This window comes from Nuphar pumila, chromosome 1 (assembly GCF_984573655.1).
Source record: "Nuphar pumila chromosome 1, dmNupPumi1.hap1.1, whole genome shotgun sequence".
NCBI classification, from domain to species: domain Eukaryota; kingdom Viridiplantae; phylum Streptophyta; class Magnoliopsida; order Nymphaeales; family Nymphaeaceae; genus Nuphar; species Nuphar pumila.
Window position 1 is genome coordinate 62,549,199 of NC_143249.1, and position 18,399 is coordinate 62,567,597.

Here is an 18,399-nt window from a genome sequence, read left to right on the forward strand (position 1 = left end):
TGGTTTGTTCCTATCTCGTGGAAATAACTATAAATCGAACAATTGGTTCGATCATTGGTGGGCGTCAAAGAGAGATCTGCCGGCCATCTCTTTGTACAATCTTCTCTTCTTCTTCATTTTCGTTAGGCAGTATAAAAAAATCAATGAAGCACAAACATTCCAACAAGTGCCATTAAAGCGTCGTGAGTACCTTTCCATGTCATCATGCTATTGTTGAAGAATGTATGTCGTCATGAGTGTTATTAAGGCGTTTTGTTATTCCAGGTAGATTTTATTGTTTCAACAGTTGGAAACTTGAAGACATTTGTAAGATGCTGGGACCTGTTGACAAGAATGCTTGGTTACAGATGCGAGCAAGAGCCTCTACCCCATTCGGTATCGTCCATTCACTCAGTATATGTAATGTAAAACAAATTGTGGTTGTAGTAACATGTATATTGATTTGTGAGATATTGTTTCGTTTGTAATATATTATGCTGAATTGTCGTATATCGATTTGTAAGATATTATGTGTTTTCTAGTGTCGATTTATGAAATATTGTTTTGTTTGTTGATATCGAATTGTAATATTATGCTGAATTATCGTATATCGCTTTGTAAGCTATTATGTGTTTCATAGTGATGATTTGTGAGATATTGTTTTGTTTGTTAATATCGATCTGTAATATATTATGCTGAATTGTCGTATATCGATTTGTAAGATACTATGTGTTTTCTACTGTCGATTTGTGAGATATTGTTTTATTTGTTAATATCGATTTGTAATATATTATGCTGAATTGTCATATATCGATTTATAAGATATTATGTGTTTTCGAGTATCGATTTGTTAGATATGGTGTTGTTTGTTAATATTGATTTGTAAGCTACTATGCTTAACTAATCAGTAGCCATTGTTATATGCATCTTGAATAAATCGTAGTAAATGTATGTGTTGGCTAATGCAAATTGATATTTTGCACATGACAGTGTTGAGCATATCAACTAGTTATAGTGAAGATGACGTATCTCAATCATTGGGAAGTCATGGAGCAACAAACATCCATACTATCGACGCACCTGAAGAATTGAATATGTGCACTGATTATGCACATGATAAGAAGGGTGCAAGCATTGGATTCACTCTTGACTTGAATATTCCAGTAGACGAAATGCAAGTTGATAATAAGGTAGACAATCATGACAGTGCACTTGACAAAGGTGCAGGCACCTCAAGTCTATATGATAGTACACTTGACTCTGTTCCCATAGAGGGAATGCAGTTTAATATTGAGGAAGCTGCATACAAATTTTACAATGATTATGCCTTAAAACTTGGCTTCAGTGATAGAAGGTATTCTTGGACAAAAAATGCACAGGGTGTTGTGGTGAGAAAGGCATATGTTTGTTCTAAGCAAGGTTGGAAGAAGTCAAGTGGAAATCTAACAAGGAGCAAGCTAGATTCAAGATGCGGTTGTCCAGCGAGAATGGTGTTAAGAAGACTTTTGAATGGAAAATATGTAGTTCATACTTTAATTAATGATTATAACCATGAATTAGCCACTTCATTTATGACTCATATGTTAAGGTCATATCGTAAAGTAACTAAAGCGCATGCTGCAAATGTTGAAATAGTTGATACCGTCGACATTGCACCAAGGAAGATATACAATTTTTGCGTGCACGTAGATGGTGGTCGCGAGAATGTACCATTCACACCTATGGATCTAATAAACTTCTTGAGAAGGAAGAGGTCAAAAAATATGAAGAATGGAGGAATATGTTGTTTGGTTGATTATCTATAGAAAAAATCAAACATTGACCCTGGTTTCTTTAGTGCAATGTAACTGGATGAAGATGGGTATGCTGTGAATATGTTTTGGGCAGATTCAAAGTCAAGAGTGGATTATGAATGCTTCAATGATATGTTTGTTTTTTATACGACAGTGAAGATTAATACGGAATAGTGGTCATTCGCACAGTTTGTCGGAGTGAACCATCACTCATGGAGGTGCATATTAGGCGACACTTTTTTGTATGACTAGACCAAGAAAATCTTTGAGTAGTTGTTTAGAGTATTTAAACAAGCAATGAATGAGAAGCACTCTGGAGCTGTACTTATAGATGGTGATCATGCAATTGCAGCTGCAGTGTCTCATGTATAGCCCTATGCACATCATCGTCTATGTTTGTGACATATCTTTCAAGATGCAGCAAAGAACATAAAACACATTTTTAATCAGAAGACAGGGTACTTGAGAGCATAGACAATGTCACCTTTATGTCTGATTGGGAGCAAATGATTCAGATGTATGACCTTGAAGACTGTGTGTGGTTACAATATTTATATGTAGACAAAGAGAAGTGGGCATTGGCATATGAAAGACAATACTTTTGTGAAGGTATGATAAGCACACAAAGAGCTGAATCTATGCATGCCACACTGAAAAAAACATGGTATTCATGTTTAACAATGTTTCATTTCATGGAACAATATGAATTATTTGTACACGGTCTTAGACAGAATGAGCTTGAACAAGATGTGAAATGCTTCAACACCCGCCCTGTAACTTTGGGCATGAAAATATTGACGTGACATGTGAATCTGTATACACTAACTGTATTTGAATGGACTAAGAAAAAGGTTATACAGGTCATTAATTGCAACATAGAAGGACGTATGCAATATGAGAATATGCACAAAATACCATATTGTATGAGATGGCGAAGAGTATCCAAAAAGGCAAGAAACACATGTTACGTACAATGTTGACAACAGAACAGTTGAATATACGTGCAAAATGTTTAAATTCAAAGGTATTTTATGTCGTCATGCATTAAAGGCACTTAATCAAGAGAAGATACAAGAAATACCTGAGTCATATATAATGCGAAGATGGACAAGACAAGAAAAGATTGAACTGCTAGAGACAAATAAAGTCAGTTCATCTAGTGTTGATGAGAAGTGTAAGGCCCACGATATTTCTGAGATAATTTTATTTGTAATGTGCTTTAGTGTTGATAATGTCTTGTATTTTTGCGAGGATTTTTTGTAATTATGCCTATATAAATATACGAAGTCCTAAATCGCGTAATTTTGATGTACAAAGCGATTAAGGGCAAACCATGATAAATTAAATTTTGATATTCCTAGATTAGATTTATAATACATCTAATTAGTCACTTCTCGAATTCGAAACCTAAACGAGGAAACTACCTTGTTATTGCATGTAAAATGGCAAAAAGGGTATATCGACAAGATACGAGTGGTAACGAGAAGGAATTTCGTCAGAATTGAATATCTCAGTAAATAATGTTAAAACTTAGTTGTATTTTATGAAATGAAAGTTTGAAATAAAGCATTTAAACCATTTAAAACCTATCTTTTAAAATAAAAAGCAATTAGGGTTTTAAAATAAGGGAATTGCAATTTTTACAAAACCTAAGTGAGGTTTTTCAAAATTTTTTAAAAAGAAGCTTATTTTGGAATTTTTGGAAAGTGATTAGCATGGGACCCACCTCAGCCCATGCTACTTTAAGAAATATTAAAAACAAATTTCTAAAAAAAAATACATTACATAAAGTGTTTTTGAAAAGTTTGGAAAAAAACCCAACTTGAGGTTGGTTTTTGGAAAATAGAGAAGTAGTTGGCCTAGGCCAACGATTTTCTAAGGTAGCTTGGGTACCCCTTAGAGGGTATCCCCAAGCTTCATTTAATGAAGTTTCAAAAAAATAAATAAATATTAAAGCTAAAAAAAAAATCAGGTTTTTGAAAGGAGCTTGCTCTTTTGAAAAAGTCAAAAGACAACTCTCCCTAAATCAAGGAGTGATTTAGAGGAGAGTTGGTGAGAGTAGTTGGCCCCTTAAGGCCTAGCCTTGAGGGCCAGCTTTTGACCAAAGAGAGGAGGGTGGGGCGTGGAGATGGAGGACCTTCCATCTCTCTCTCCATTCCTCCCAGCCCTCCATCTCAAATCCCCTTTATAAATCTAGAAGAAAGAGAGGAGAGAGAAAAACCGATCCCTTCTCCTCTCTTCTCCCCCATCATTTCCCTTCTTTCTCACTTAGGCTATGTGTGTGTGTGTGTGTGTGTGTGTGTGTGTGTGACTGTGTTTGACACCTTCCCTAGTTGAAGGACTTTATCCTCCTCCAAGGTGAGTTACCTTTCCATTTCTTTTCTTTTTTTTGGAAAAGTATGGGTTGCAAGCTTTGGGTCTCTAGACCAACTTGCACTTGTAAGGTGCAAGAGGCTTCGCAGTAGATTCAAGCCACAGATGTGTTGAGTGAAAACACTTTGTTTCCTATTCTTTTTCTTTTGTTTTGCTCCATGTACAATATAGCATGCTTTTCTCTTTTTTTTTATGCACCCTTGAAATGCTTTATATTATTTTTGGTGGAACGCTTCTAGTGGGGCTGAGCTTGTTGGCAGCCGGGCTGAGCTCCTTTGCAGCCAGCCCAGGCTTTGGTATTGCCTCATTTTGAGCCCCATGGCCCTATTGGGCAGCCCCCGGACTGACCAAGGGTTGGTCAGTCCGGGCCCTCTTGATTCTCCCATCGTGCGATTTTGAGCACATGACTGCAGCAGCCCCAGTTGGGCTGTTGCGGCCTCCTCTTGATAGTAGGGAGGTCTAGGCCATCTCGAGACCCAGACCTACCCGGGTGACCCACTCACCAAGTGGGGTCACCGTTGGGCACCTCCTCCCATCTGGTTGCCTTATAGCAACTTAACCGGGTGCTCATACCACCCGGGTTTGGTCTTGGGTGCACCCACCTTGTGGGGCGCAGGCCATGGACTGGCTCTGGACCCTTTTCCGGGTCAGACCTAGGGGTACAGACCCCTAGCACCATCCCACTTCCCTTGACCCAGCATGGGTCTGGACCATGCTGCCATGACTGCGCCACCCTAGCCAGGTGCTAGGTCGCCCCTTGGGCGCACCTATGTGTGGGTGTAGGCCACGGCCTGGAGCCTCGGGTCTGGACCCTTCCCTGGGTTAGGCCAGGGGTGTAGGCATAGCACACACTACAGTGTGCTCCCTGCCCCCTTTGACACAGCAAGGTCCAGACCATGCTGTCTCGCTTGACCCACCGAATGGGGTCTTTAGGCTAGCCGCACCTCCATTTGGGTGCAGGCTGGGCCTGCTACCCTAGTCCGAACCCCCTGGGTTTAGACCAGGGTCACCTCTTGTGACCCAGCTGGGTCTGGTCACCCTTAGACCAGACCCTGCTGATGTGATCTTTGACCTTGCCCACTTGGGCATTTGCCCAAGTCGAGCTCACTGGGGAGCTCGCCATGCTTAGCCGGGTGCTAGTGCACCCGGGTGAGCTGGGTTTTGGCCCAATGGCCAGTGCTGCACCATGGCAGCACCTGGTCTGCACTTAGAGTGTAGACCAAGGTGAACTCAGGCTCTGTGGCCCAGTCTTGTTGCAGGCCCCTCTTTGGGCATTAACCTCCCTGTTGGCACCATGTTGGCACCGGGTGCTAAGGCACTCAACAACCTTGTTGCCGCTAGTGCGGCTTTGGGCTGGACTATGTTCAGTCCGCAGCCCATGGTCTGAGCCATTTTTTCCTTTGGGTTTAGACCTATTTTCCTTGGCCTCGTTAAGCCTCCCTTGGGAGCTCAGCAGGCTGCTGCAACTTCCTCCTCGTTGACGCCAACCTGCTAGATGAAAACAACTAGTTCTAAAATGAGAGAAATTTAACTAGATAGTTGTGATCTTGGGCAGCGGATGCCCGTGCCTTGCTGCCCCATCGTGGCAGCGACATGTTAGGCTCATGGCAAGTGTATGCTATACACTTACATGTACCTTCCCGCTTTCGTCGGACACTCCGGTAAGTGTCATCATTTGTGCCTCATTTGTGCAGGCAGAGTGCGGCCACTCATTTGGATATGCTAATGTAATTCCCATAAGAATAGGAATAAGTGAAGTCTCATTCATGACACTCATGAATGTTGATTTCGCAAAGTGCCTTCGCAGATAGTTTCGCTACGTGAAACTTGCTGCGGTACGACGTTTGGAATACGCGTACTTGGGAAATTCATATTCAAAGCCTTGGACAGTCTATCATGTTTGTATATGTATTTTTGAGCCTCATATCGCTCGAAGATATTAAAATGTGCCATTGTATGAATATACGTTCGTATCGTTGCTCGTGCTCGATACTTGTGCGAATGTTGAGACTTTGTGGCTTTCCTAGTTTCGCACGTGCACATTGGCACATCGTGACACATATGTCACTAGTTTTGAGTTGTCGAGTGTTACTTGTTGTTGGCTCATGATCGTATAAGGATAAATTTTTTTTTCGCACCAGAGGCGTGATTCACACTCGATGTGACATACACTTGAAAACCAAAACACCACAAGGGCATAACACAAAACCTTTATTGAGGGTTGCGACTCTATTGGAGTCTATGGGCGATGGCTCCATGTGCGTGAAAGAGCCCACGTACTGTGATACCCTAGAGATGGAAATGGAGATAGAGTTAGATCACCTTTACCGACAACATGCTCTTTCTTGGGTCGTGTGAGGCCGAGCACGTGAATGAAATGGCTAAGACCTCGTTGCGTACCCACAGGGACCACAAGGTGTTTGTATCTAAACATCTATGTGAAGTTTAGGTTTGTGCAAAGAGGAACGTGTTAATACGCTTAAACTGTCATAATTGCAAGTATTGTAAAAAGGGCACGAGCACTTGTTATTGATATGGTTGACTGATCTCACTTAGCACTTGCACGTGTTCACACGTGAATAGAAATGAGATACGTAAATATTAACATTTACGTTTGATGGTTGAGAAATTATACTTTGCACTTACACCTATTGACACGAACGTCCTATGGATCGTATGCGACATCGGTACACACACACACACACACATATATATATATATATATATATATATATATATATATATATATATATGGTAATTCACCTCTTGGCATTACACTAATGCAAGTCGCATATTTCATATCTGACATGTCCCGACAAAGGTTTGGGATCAAACACTATGTTAAGATATTGGCACATTCTTCCAAATCGATATTGTTGAACTCCATACGAGTTGCGTTGGGCGATTGCCCCACGCTCGTGAGTCAAGCTCACGTGTTTAAGTATGTCGCATCCCTGATGATTAACGTATTGTTATCGCCTTTGTCGGCAAGGTTCTTCTTTATGCTTGTTGTGCTGGAGCACGTAAATGTTCGAGTGTGACCTCAACATTTTTGCTCGTGTTACCCTGCGGGGAACACTAGGCCGGATGGGCCTAAGTACCTCTCAAGGAGAAATTTTGACTAGTTATGCCTAATTAAAGTTAACTGTCGATTAATGAATGTGGTGATTCCCATCATCGTAATTGCTCCATTTGCTTTACTGCTTATAAGCCTGATTGGTTTCATATACGTTTGCATTGGGCACACGATTTACCCTTGACACTTGATTTGTCCCGTAAGTACAAAAAGGGAGACTTAAAGCACCTTGCAGAAATGCATGCTTGTCTCTAAGACTGGATTGGATGCTAGAAACTCTGTGGCGAGTTTGTGTGGGCTATAGACCCATTTCGTGAGTTGAGCTCACTTGTGCTGAAAATGTGTGGTTACACGTATCTTCCTTTGTAGTATATCCTGGGTGCCTGAGATATATAATTGATGAAACATTCATCGTTGCCCTCGAATGCTAATGCTAATTTCATAATCTTGCTAATCATTTGATCACGATAATATTGCTTACCTTGGAGCATGATGCTAGAGTTATATCTACCTGGCTCACTTGCTTAAATATTGGATAATATTGTCTAAGTGTGTTAACGCTTGACATTGTTGTTTATCACTTAGCATTATCTTTACTTCACTGCTGGTCTTAATATTGTTCTTGTACTTATCTTGCTCGTGGTTCCTTAGTTACTTATTGTTCAGCAGTTGCTTAGCTCAGTTCTTTGTTTTTTCTAGTTACCTCATTGTACTTGCTACTTTCACTGTTATTTAGACTTGTAGCACGTGCACTCATCGTTCACATGCACATGTACTGTGATTAAATGTTTCTAAATGTTCCATCATGATAGTTATAGCCTGTTACTTATAGTTTTCAAGTATAACATATCTGTATCCTGCTTCATGCTTTATACTGTATGCTTTTCCTTAAAAATGATAATATATGGATGGTTTATCTCACCAACTTGCAAGAGTACTGACCTCGTTTTATGGGGATATAGGTGTTTGGCTTCTAGTGGTGCGATGGATCTCAATGTGCGATGGAGGACTAAACCCACACTCTAGAACTAAAGATCTTGGCAGTGTTCTTTTGAAAAGGAAAATGATGTATATTCCTCATGTATCAATTTGTAATAAATAAAATATTTCTTTATGTTGTTCACCCTGTAACCCGCTCAGAATTTCCAACTGGTTTCCCTTGTGAGTTTTTCCGCTTTGCGCAATGCTTTCAAAAAAAAAATTGACTTTGAAAATTTAAAGATTTTTCAAGTTAGGATTTTGGGGCGTTACAAGAAGTGTCAGATAGCCTCCCATTACCAACAACTATGTAGGTCATTTATGCATGTTACATATTTGACATCGAAAAGTGAAGAAGCATATGTATGTATGAGAAAAGTGTCAAGGGAATTACTTGAAAAGGTATAGTTAATTTACCATAAGTCTGTTGCAGCTCGTGAAGACCAATCTAAGAAAACAGGATCGAACAACGTAGGTGAAATATGCCTCTGATCGCAGTCATCAGAGGACAAAGGGTGCACTAGAATTGGTTGGCAAGAAAATGTCCAAGAAACAACTAACCCATTCGCATGAACAAGTATGTAATACAGTATATTGCTTTCCATGTAAATTGTATTACGTGTAACCTATCCATATCTTGTGTAATTTTCAACATGCAACAATATCATATAGACGTGCACTACAATATTGTAACCTGCAATCCACCCGACCTGTTTGAGTGAAACGATAGCATGAGTATGACAAGTCTTTTGGTATGTAACAATTTTGGGAGGATGTTAGCATTTCTTGTCGAACTTAATATAGTGTCTGATATTGTTCTGTTTCATGATAGACTCTGTTCAATTCAAAAGCGAGCAATCCAACATAGGAATCACGTATGGATTCTTCAGCTTCAAAATAATTGTAGCATTTAACTTTCATATCTTACAAATCGTTGTAATGTTTAGCATTCTATAATTCTTTGTTGTAGTTCTATAATTCTTTGTTGTAAATCGATAATTCTTTGTTGTAATTCTATAATTCTTTGTTGTAAATAGATAATTCTGTGTTGTAATGTTATAATTATTTGTTGTAATTCTACAATAGAAATCATACTACAAATATCATAAAAATTGACACTAAAAAATATATAATATCTTACACATCGATATACAATAATTGAGCATAATATATTACAAATCGATATACAAAAATTCAACATAATAGCTTATAAATTGATATTAACAAACAAAACCATATCTCACAAATCGATACTCGAAAACACATAATATCTTATAAATCGTAAAAGGGATTAGCGATGTATGCGGTGTACAAAGGCTTGTAATATTCAACCTTCGTCAATGAAAATCCAATAATCGATTAGAGACGTGTACTGTTCATAAATCATTGTGATGCTCACCCTACGTGAATAAAAATCGTAAAAGGGATTAGCGATGTATGCGATGAACAAATGCTTGTAATGTTCACCCTTCGTTGACATAGACATAGCTCATAAAAGCGATTAGGAAATATCGTTGACATAGACATAGCATGTAAAAGCAAATCGCGATAGCACATAGCCTTCATACGTCATTGTGTAAATCGCAATGGTATAACGATTTACATAATGACGTATATGTTGGCCACATCTGAATAAAAATCGCATTGTGCATGAGTACAAATCGAGGTAAAATTGCACGGTCAATATTTGTGCAAATTGTTTTAGACTTTTAGCAATCATTATGTAAATCGCGATAGGAACATAGCCTGTAAAAGCAAATCAGTGGCATTTTCATGCTACAAAACGCTAAACGCTTGTTTGATTTTTATTTTCGAATGCCTATCATTACAACGATTTATTTAGTGGCATTTGTGTGCTACACTTATACATAAATTGTGTTAACAAAAACAACATATCTCACAAATCGACACTAGAAAATACATATAATCTTACAAATCGATATATGACAATTCAACATAATATATTACAAATCGGTATACGGCATTTTAGCATAATGTCTTACAAATTGATATACGGCAATTCAACATAATATATTACAAATCAATATTAACAACCAAAACAATATCTCAGTAATCGACACTAGAAAATACATAATATCTTATAAATCTATACATGATACTTCAACATAATATATTACAAATTGATATTAACAAAACAATATCTCACAAAAATCGATATAATATCTTAAATTGTTGTGAAATTTACATTGTTGCGATTTAGGAGCTTGAGGTGGCAATTTGTGTATTCAACACACGTTTGCCAGGTTTGTAATTTTGATTTATGGATCAATGTGAATTTTATACACAATCTTACAAAATTTGTTACAAATGTCTGTACACCAAAAATTTGAAAATTCAAAGTTGAATAAAAAATTGCTATATCTCTCTCTCAGCAGTAGAACGTAACCCTCTTCATGTTATCCTTGAGAATAGGTAGACGTTTAAAATGACTTCCTCTTACTCCTAGAGGCCTCACATCCTTCGTAGCTTTCTAGGTAATCTTGCAGTTTGGGTTTTTGTATCTTCCTCAACTAGAAAATTCTTCAATTCTTTGCATAGTTCTTTGCAAAATCCAGGTATATCATCCTGAAAAAAAAACCTAAAAATGAGAACAATATAAAAATGTAATCATCAATAATATAGGATAATAAAACATGTTTAAGTGTACAACATACAATGGTGAATTTTGGTGCTCATCTATAGTATATTGCTTCAATATACTTTATTATAAAGACGCCATAATTGACGCCATTATTTTATAAAGGAGTATCATCTGCGACGTGAAGCCTCCACGGGCCAATGTCGACACCCAACATGTCTTTGAAAAATCCAACCTGTGGTTTATGCAAAAGCAAGTAAATTCTGGGTCACGGTACAAGATACAGTAATCTTAAAGATAGAAACTTACCAAATGTATAATGTCACGGTCTACACCAATGTCATAGTCCAAGGAGTTGTATAGCCATATTTTTTATTCTCATACATCCAACACGTATAAGACTCAATGCCTTTTCGATTGCCACAATGTAGGAATCAATATCTGCAAATCGATTATAAAATATCTTAAAAAATAGATATGGAAATGCATACTGATACCATAAAAAATGATGTTAAGAATGAGCATATAAATCGATATTAAGAATCAAACCAATATCTTAAATCGATATTAGGAATCAACATAGAATCAAAACATCTTAAATCGCTATAGAAATCTCTATTAATAGCTGAAAAATAGATATTAAGAATCAGTATAGAAATCAATATTAAGAATAAAAAATAATATCTTAAATCGATATTAAGAATCAGCATAGAAATCGATATTAAGATTCAGAGCAATATCTTAAATCAATTTAGAAATTCGTATTGATATCTAAAAAATCGATATTGAGAATCAAAATAATATCATAAATCGATATTAAGAATCAACATAGAAATTGATATTAAGAATGAGAACAATATCTTAAATCGCTATTTAGAATCAACATAGAAATCAATATTAAGAATCAAAACAATATCTTAAATCGATATTAATAATCTAAACAATATCTTAAAAATCGATGAGGAATAATTAGCATAGAAATCAATATTAAGAATCAAAACAATATCTTAAATCGATATGCAAATTCTTATTGATAGCTTAAAAATCGATATTAAGAATCAAAACAAGATCTTAAATAGATTTAACATGTTACACATCGATATGGTCACAAACCTTTTCACTTGAAAAAAAGTCTGTCATTTGGTCATCGTCACCCCAGTATTGTATTCCATTTAGAAATCCAGCTGCGTATGGCATTCGGCGGACAATACTCTGTTGAATGAAACAGTAATAATAATAAGTTTAAAATACGAAGGTACATTAGTAAATAAAATGACAAAATAAATATATAAGATAATCGATATACCATAAAATAAGGGGTGACGACGCGGACCGACATGGTTCTTCCCTTGCTTTGAATATACATGACGAAATCATGTATGGTCTGTTTAGAACAAATGTGCATTTGTTAATATACATACCTATGACATATGTTAATGTATACTGATAGTGGTTTCATACGTACAAAATTACTGATAGTGTGTCTTGCAAATTCATCTTGCATCCGGTCGATGTTCTCTTCGATCACTTTGTTGAGTTTTCTGGTACCTTGTTTTATAAATACTACACTGAAATTAGTTGAATATTCAGTAAAATAACTATAGCATTATATTCAGTAAATGAATTGTAAATGACGTAAAAAAGATTAAACAGGTTATAAAAATCAAAGGTACCCTTTTTTGCAGACGTTCGACTGAATCGTAGCGTCCTTCTTCGACATTGATACAACTTGCGCTTAGAAGGAGGTTAGAGGAAATGTCGGTTTTTCTTTTCGTTGCTCATGAAGCAGGTTGTAGGAAAGGCTTCTTTTCTTCTTTAAATGAAGTGTCGCCTGTTCCATGCTATTAAAGGAAACATCTTGTGTGCCTTGCGGAACACGATGATTCATTCATTTATTGTTAACGTTGTTTTACATCCTGCCAGTTTTCAAAAATCATGCAAAAAGAATATTAACAAATAAATAAATTATATTGCGCATTAATTAAAAGACGTCGTTTCATTTTCTAGTATCATTGACACGATGTTAGCACGTGTAAATGAATGACACGTAGCATAACATCAGTAGCATGTCAAATCCTAAACTCTATACTAATGTTATGTGATGTTTCTTGCAACTAAAGGAATCGCTATACATAATAAACTCAAAACTAGTAATCGCTATACGATTTAGCAAACGTAAGTACAAATCGTGGTAACTGCATAATCGCTATATCTATTAACCGCTAAACTAAATAATCACTATCACAGGAAACACTATAAATAATAAACCCTAAACCAGTAATCGCTATATGATTTAGCAAACGTAAGTACAAATAATAGTATCTTCATAATCGTTATATTGGGTAATCGACATATTAAGTAATCGCTATCACAAGAAACACTAAAAGTAATAAACCCTAAGCTAGTAATCGCTATACGATTCAGCAAACATAAGTACAAATCGTGGTAACTTCTTAAACACTATATATATTAAGCGCTATACAGAGTAATCACTATCACAGAACTCGCGATACATAATAAACCCTAAGCCAGTAATCGCTATACATAAGTACAAATCATGAAAGAGTTATATAATTACAAACCTAAGTTTATGTAGTCTTGTCGATTTTTTTAGTGGCACTTTTGTGTTACACTTATTAAGGAAAGAATTATATAATTACAACAAAGAATGTCACAATTACAACATAGAATTATCGGGATACACAAATCACATATGTTTATTCACTTGCACTTGATGACTCAGATGGACATAGAACTCGTCTCTTTCTTGGGCTTGGTGAAGTCTCTTTATTCGGTGGCCTCTTCGTTCCCTTGATCTTATAAAACCCACTGATAATCATCTCAACCAACAACCCAATTTGTTTACTCAAATTCTGCACGTTCTTCCGTAACTCTTTATTCTCACTCTTCAGCATCGCTAACCTTTGGTCAGACGATACCTTCTCTTTTGGGAGTTGTGTTTGCTCCTTATCATGTACTATAACAAATAGAATCGTAGTATCCGCCAAATGTACATGATGAATGTTACGTCTATACTGGAGGACAACATGCATGGGGACAAAAGTGACCTCACTTTCAGGTTGCTTCTCCTCAATCTGTCGATTTCCATGCATGGGTTGCCAATATTGTTTGAAATAGTTGGGGTCATATTGTCATTCTTTATAATCATATGGTATGGCACGAACACCTCCTTTGTTCTCGCTATCCAATTGTTTCCTGAAGCGTTCATGCAAATTCATGTTTGTGGCCCCACCACTATTCATCTTTCTTTTCAATGCCACAGGCAATTTTGGTATCGACGGTCCCAAGCCAGCTTGTAGGAGTACTCGACTACCATGTTGCATCTCGGCTTTAAATATGCTAAAGAGCCAAATATCGCATACAGACAGTCTCGTCGTCCTCGTCTTCCTCATCCTCATAAGGTCTCTACACAACCTGTACAATCGAGATTGTGGTTTAGATATAGACATAATTATTCATGCGATAACGATTTGTACAAAAGAAGACAAAATGCTGAATGCGATTATTAGTTAAGAATGCTAAACATTACAACAATTTAAGCTGATGAAAGATAGATGCAAATGCGATAATGATTTATACTAAAAATAACGAAATGCCGAATGCGATGATTACTTGAGAATGCTAAACATTACAACAATTTACAGTAATGAAAGTTAGATGCAAATGCGATAACGATTTATACTAAGGAAAACAAAATGTTGAATGCAGTGGCAGAGCCAGGGGTGGGCGGTCGCCCACCCCAGAATTAGAAACCAAAAAAAAATGGATCTCTCCATCCCAACTTGATGTTGTCTGGGTTTGTCAAGCAGTCCAATGCAGGAGATTCGTGCAACTTCGAAAAAGACGTGCACCAAGACCTAAAATGTGAAGCTCAACTAATATCACAAATCTCGGTATCAGGATTTTCTCTACAAGGGAACATCTTGAAATAAATTAAAGATTTGCTTCATCTAGAAATCCTGAAAAAAAGGAAAATAAAACATAAAAATAGGGGAAGACCTTTCACTTTTACAATTCTTCAACTGCCTCCAACGCCTACCTCCCAAATATGGAAGAAACCATGCCCAATACAAACTGTATTTGTCTATAAAACAAGCCAAGCTCTACTTGTGGTTTGTCTCTGAACTTTCTATTAACGTGAATGTCAGCTCTCTTGTCTGGACATCATGGCAACTAGACTCGGCCATTTCACACATTAAGGCTCTGTTTAAGAGCATTTTTTTTATGACAAAGGAACCCTCACCAAGAACCAGGTCACTTAATGAGGCCACCTCCCTGCGATGTAAAACTCCAGAGTGAGAGCCTTACGTGCTCCAGCTGTGTTAAAGAAACAACAGCAGTCGTGTGATAGTCAATAGGGGCTATATTGTGGCTTCCCCCGTGTTCTCATGCTCTCTGTTGTTTGGGAGTTGCAGTGTTCCCAAAACACAAAACACTCCATTGGGAATAGACTTGGCAGCCCCAACATCACATTTCAAGAACATTCATCAAAGGATGCTTTTGGCAACTCCATCCTCAGATGCCATATTTTGGCAACACATGGACATGGTGTTTCATCTCAATGCAAGGCTCTCAAACAGAGCCTAATTAAATCCACAAAAAACACTGCAAATTTCGGTCCAGGCCCAGTCTGAGATTAGTGAAATCAATAAACAAAACACTGTCAAATGACAACCAACAACATCAAAATGCTTATTTTAAGTTTTATCTCTGCACGAACGACTATGCCTCCAGCGAAAAATTTCTAGCTTCGCCACTGGTCTGAATAAATGGATCATTCTTCAAGACCATAGCATTGTCCCCAAGACGCGAAGTCTGCCCACCCAACGAAAAACTTCTGGCTCCGCCACTGGCTGAATGCAATGATTACTTGAGAATGTTAAATATTACAACGATTTACGATAATGAAAATTAGATGCAAAGGCGATGACGATTTATACTAAGGAAGACAAAATCCTAAAGCGATGATTACTTAAGAATGCTAAACATTACAATGATTTACAATAATGAAAGTTAGATGCAAAACCGATAACGATTTGTACTAAAGAAAACAAAATGCCAAATGTGATGATTACTTGAGAATGCTAAACATTACAACGATTTACGGTAATGAAAGTTAGATACAAATACAATAACGATTTGTACTAAGGAAAATGAAATGTTGAATATGATGATTACTTGAGAATGTTAAACATTACAACGATTTACGGTAATAAAAATTAAATGCAAAGGCGATGACGATTTGTACTAAAGAAAACAAATTACCGAATGCGATGATTACTTGAGAATGCGAAACATTATAATGATTTATGGTAATGAAAGTTAGATGCAAATGTGATAACGATTTGTACTAAGAAAAATGAAATGTTGAATGCGATGATCACTTTAGAATGCTAAACATTACAACATTTTACGCTAATGAAAGTTAGATGCAAAGAAGATAACGATTTGTACCAAGGAAGACAAAATCATAAAGCGATGATTACTTAAGAATGCTAAACATTACAATGATTTTAAACCATTTACCTTATTTAATTGCAACCCATCTAAAATGAATTGATAATTTTCGCACTTGACATTTATTGAAGCCCACTCACCGATCATGGAAAAACCACAAACCGCAGGGCCACATTGAAGATGCAAGGCAACAATATGCTCCCAAGTCTAGGCCTACAAAAATTATATATTAGTAAGACTACAACCTTTAATGAGCTTAGTCCAAAAGCACTAAATATGTAATAAACAAATACTTGAACAAATGGCCAAATCCCTCCGACGGTTTTTGTACCCCTACTCGCACGGTAAAGTTGACTGTACAAGTGTGTGAGTATAGCAGCACCCCATGCCCAGTTGTTGACTTCATCTAAGTCTTCTAGGAACTGCAGCCACAAGTAACTTATTCTTGAACCAGAACAATCGGAAAATAAAGTAAGTCCAAAAAAATAAAGAAGGAAGTCGTGCAACTCTTGGTCAGCTGCTTCAGATGCACATGCAGCGGACATGCCTTCTCATTTATTACAAAAAAAATGAACTTTCATCAATGAGGAATTGCCTCCACCAGAAATACACTCACACCATTCCTCCATTGACATTCCTAGAAGGGTCGTGCAATTATCTCTTGGGTTATAGTTTGAATCCCGTGTTAGGACAGGACTTCCATGACACTTAAGACCCGTAATCCGTGCCACATCTTCTAGGGTCATGATCATCTCAAAACCCCCAAACTGGAACGTGTTCTTCTTATAGTTCCACTTATTGACCAGGTGGGTCATGGTGTTCCAGCAATTTTCAAAATAATGTTGGTCCAGAAGGCCGTCGAAGTGCATATTTCGTAATCGGTCCTTCTGATATTCACTCAACTTTCTGAACCACGACAGAACTACAGGCCACTGACACCGCCCTCTCAGCTTTTCACCTGTTGCTCTACTTCTCTTCTGACCTGCCTGTAACACAAAATATCAAATCACAGTTAATCTCTATACATACTAATCGCTATTGCAGTAATCGCTATACAAAGTAATCGTTATCGCATTAATTGCTATCGCAGTAATCGCTATACAGAGTAATCGCTATACATAATAATCGCTATACAGAGTAATCACTATACATAATAATCGCTATACATAGTAATCACTATACATAATAATACCTACAACAATATACCGCAACATAAAATAGCGATTAACGTACCTTGGTCACACTTTTCTCCTCTTCATCCCCTTCCTTCCTCTGCTTTTGTACTTCTTTCTTCCTTCCATCTTTCGTGATCGTATGCTTTTTTCTTTCTTTTTTCTTTTCTTCCTCGTCCTCCTTCTCCTTCATTTGTATTTCCTTCTTTTCCTCGTCCTCCTTCTCATTCCTTTGCCTTTTTCTCTCTTCCTCATCCTCCTCTTTCCTTCTCTTTCTCATCTGCCTTCTCCTTCCTTTGCCTTTCCTTCTCTTCCTCATCTTGATGCTTCTTCCTTTGCCTTTCCTCTTCCATCTTCATCATTTGACTTTCCTTCTCTTTCTCCTTCTTTTTCTTCTTCAATTGTCATCCCCTCTCTTCCTTATTTTTTTTTTGCCTTTCTCTCTCCTCATTTTTTTTTTGTTTTTTCCACTCCTTCGCCTCCTTCATTGCTTTTTAAAAAATTCTTGCTTCATCAGTTCCATTTCCTCCTCCTTCTTCTTCAACTACCTTTCCCTCTCCTCCTCCTTCTTCCTTTGTCTTTCCTTCTCTTCCTCATCCTCCTTCCTTTGTTTTTCCCTCTCCTCCTCCTCCTCCTTCTTTTGCCTTCGCTTCTCCTCCTTCTCCTTATTCTTTCTTTGCTTTTCCCTCTCCTCCTCCTCCTCCTCCTTTTGCCTTCACTTCTCCTCCTTCTCCTTATTCTTCCTTTGCTTTTCTCTCTCCTCTTCCTCCTCCTTTTTCCTTCGCTTCTCTTCCTCCTTCTTCTTATTATTCCTTTGCTTTCCCCTATCCTCCACCTCCTCCTTCCTTTGCCTTGGTTTCCTTTGCTTTTTTTTATTATCTTCCTCCTTCCTTTCATTTTGCTTGTTTTCATCATCCTTCTTCTTCTTTTTCATTGTAGATTATCATCTTC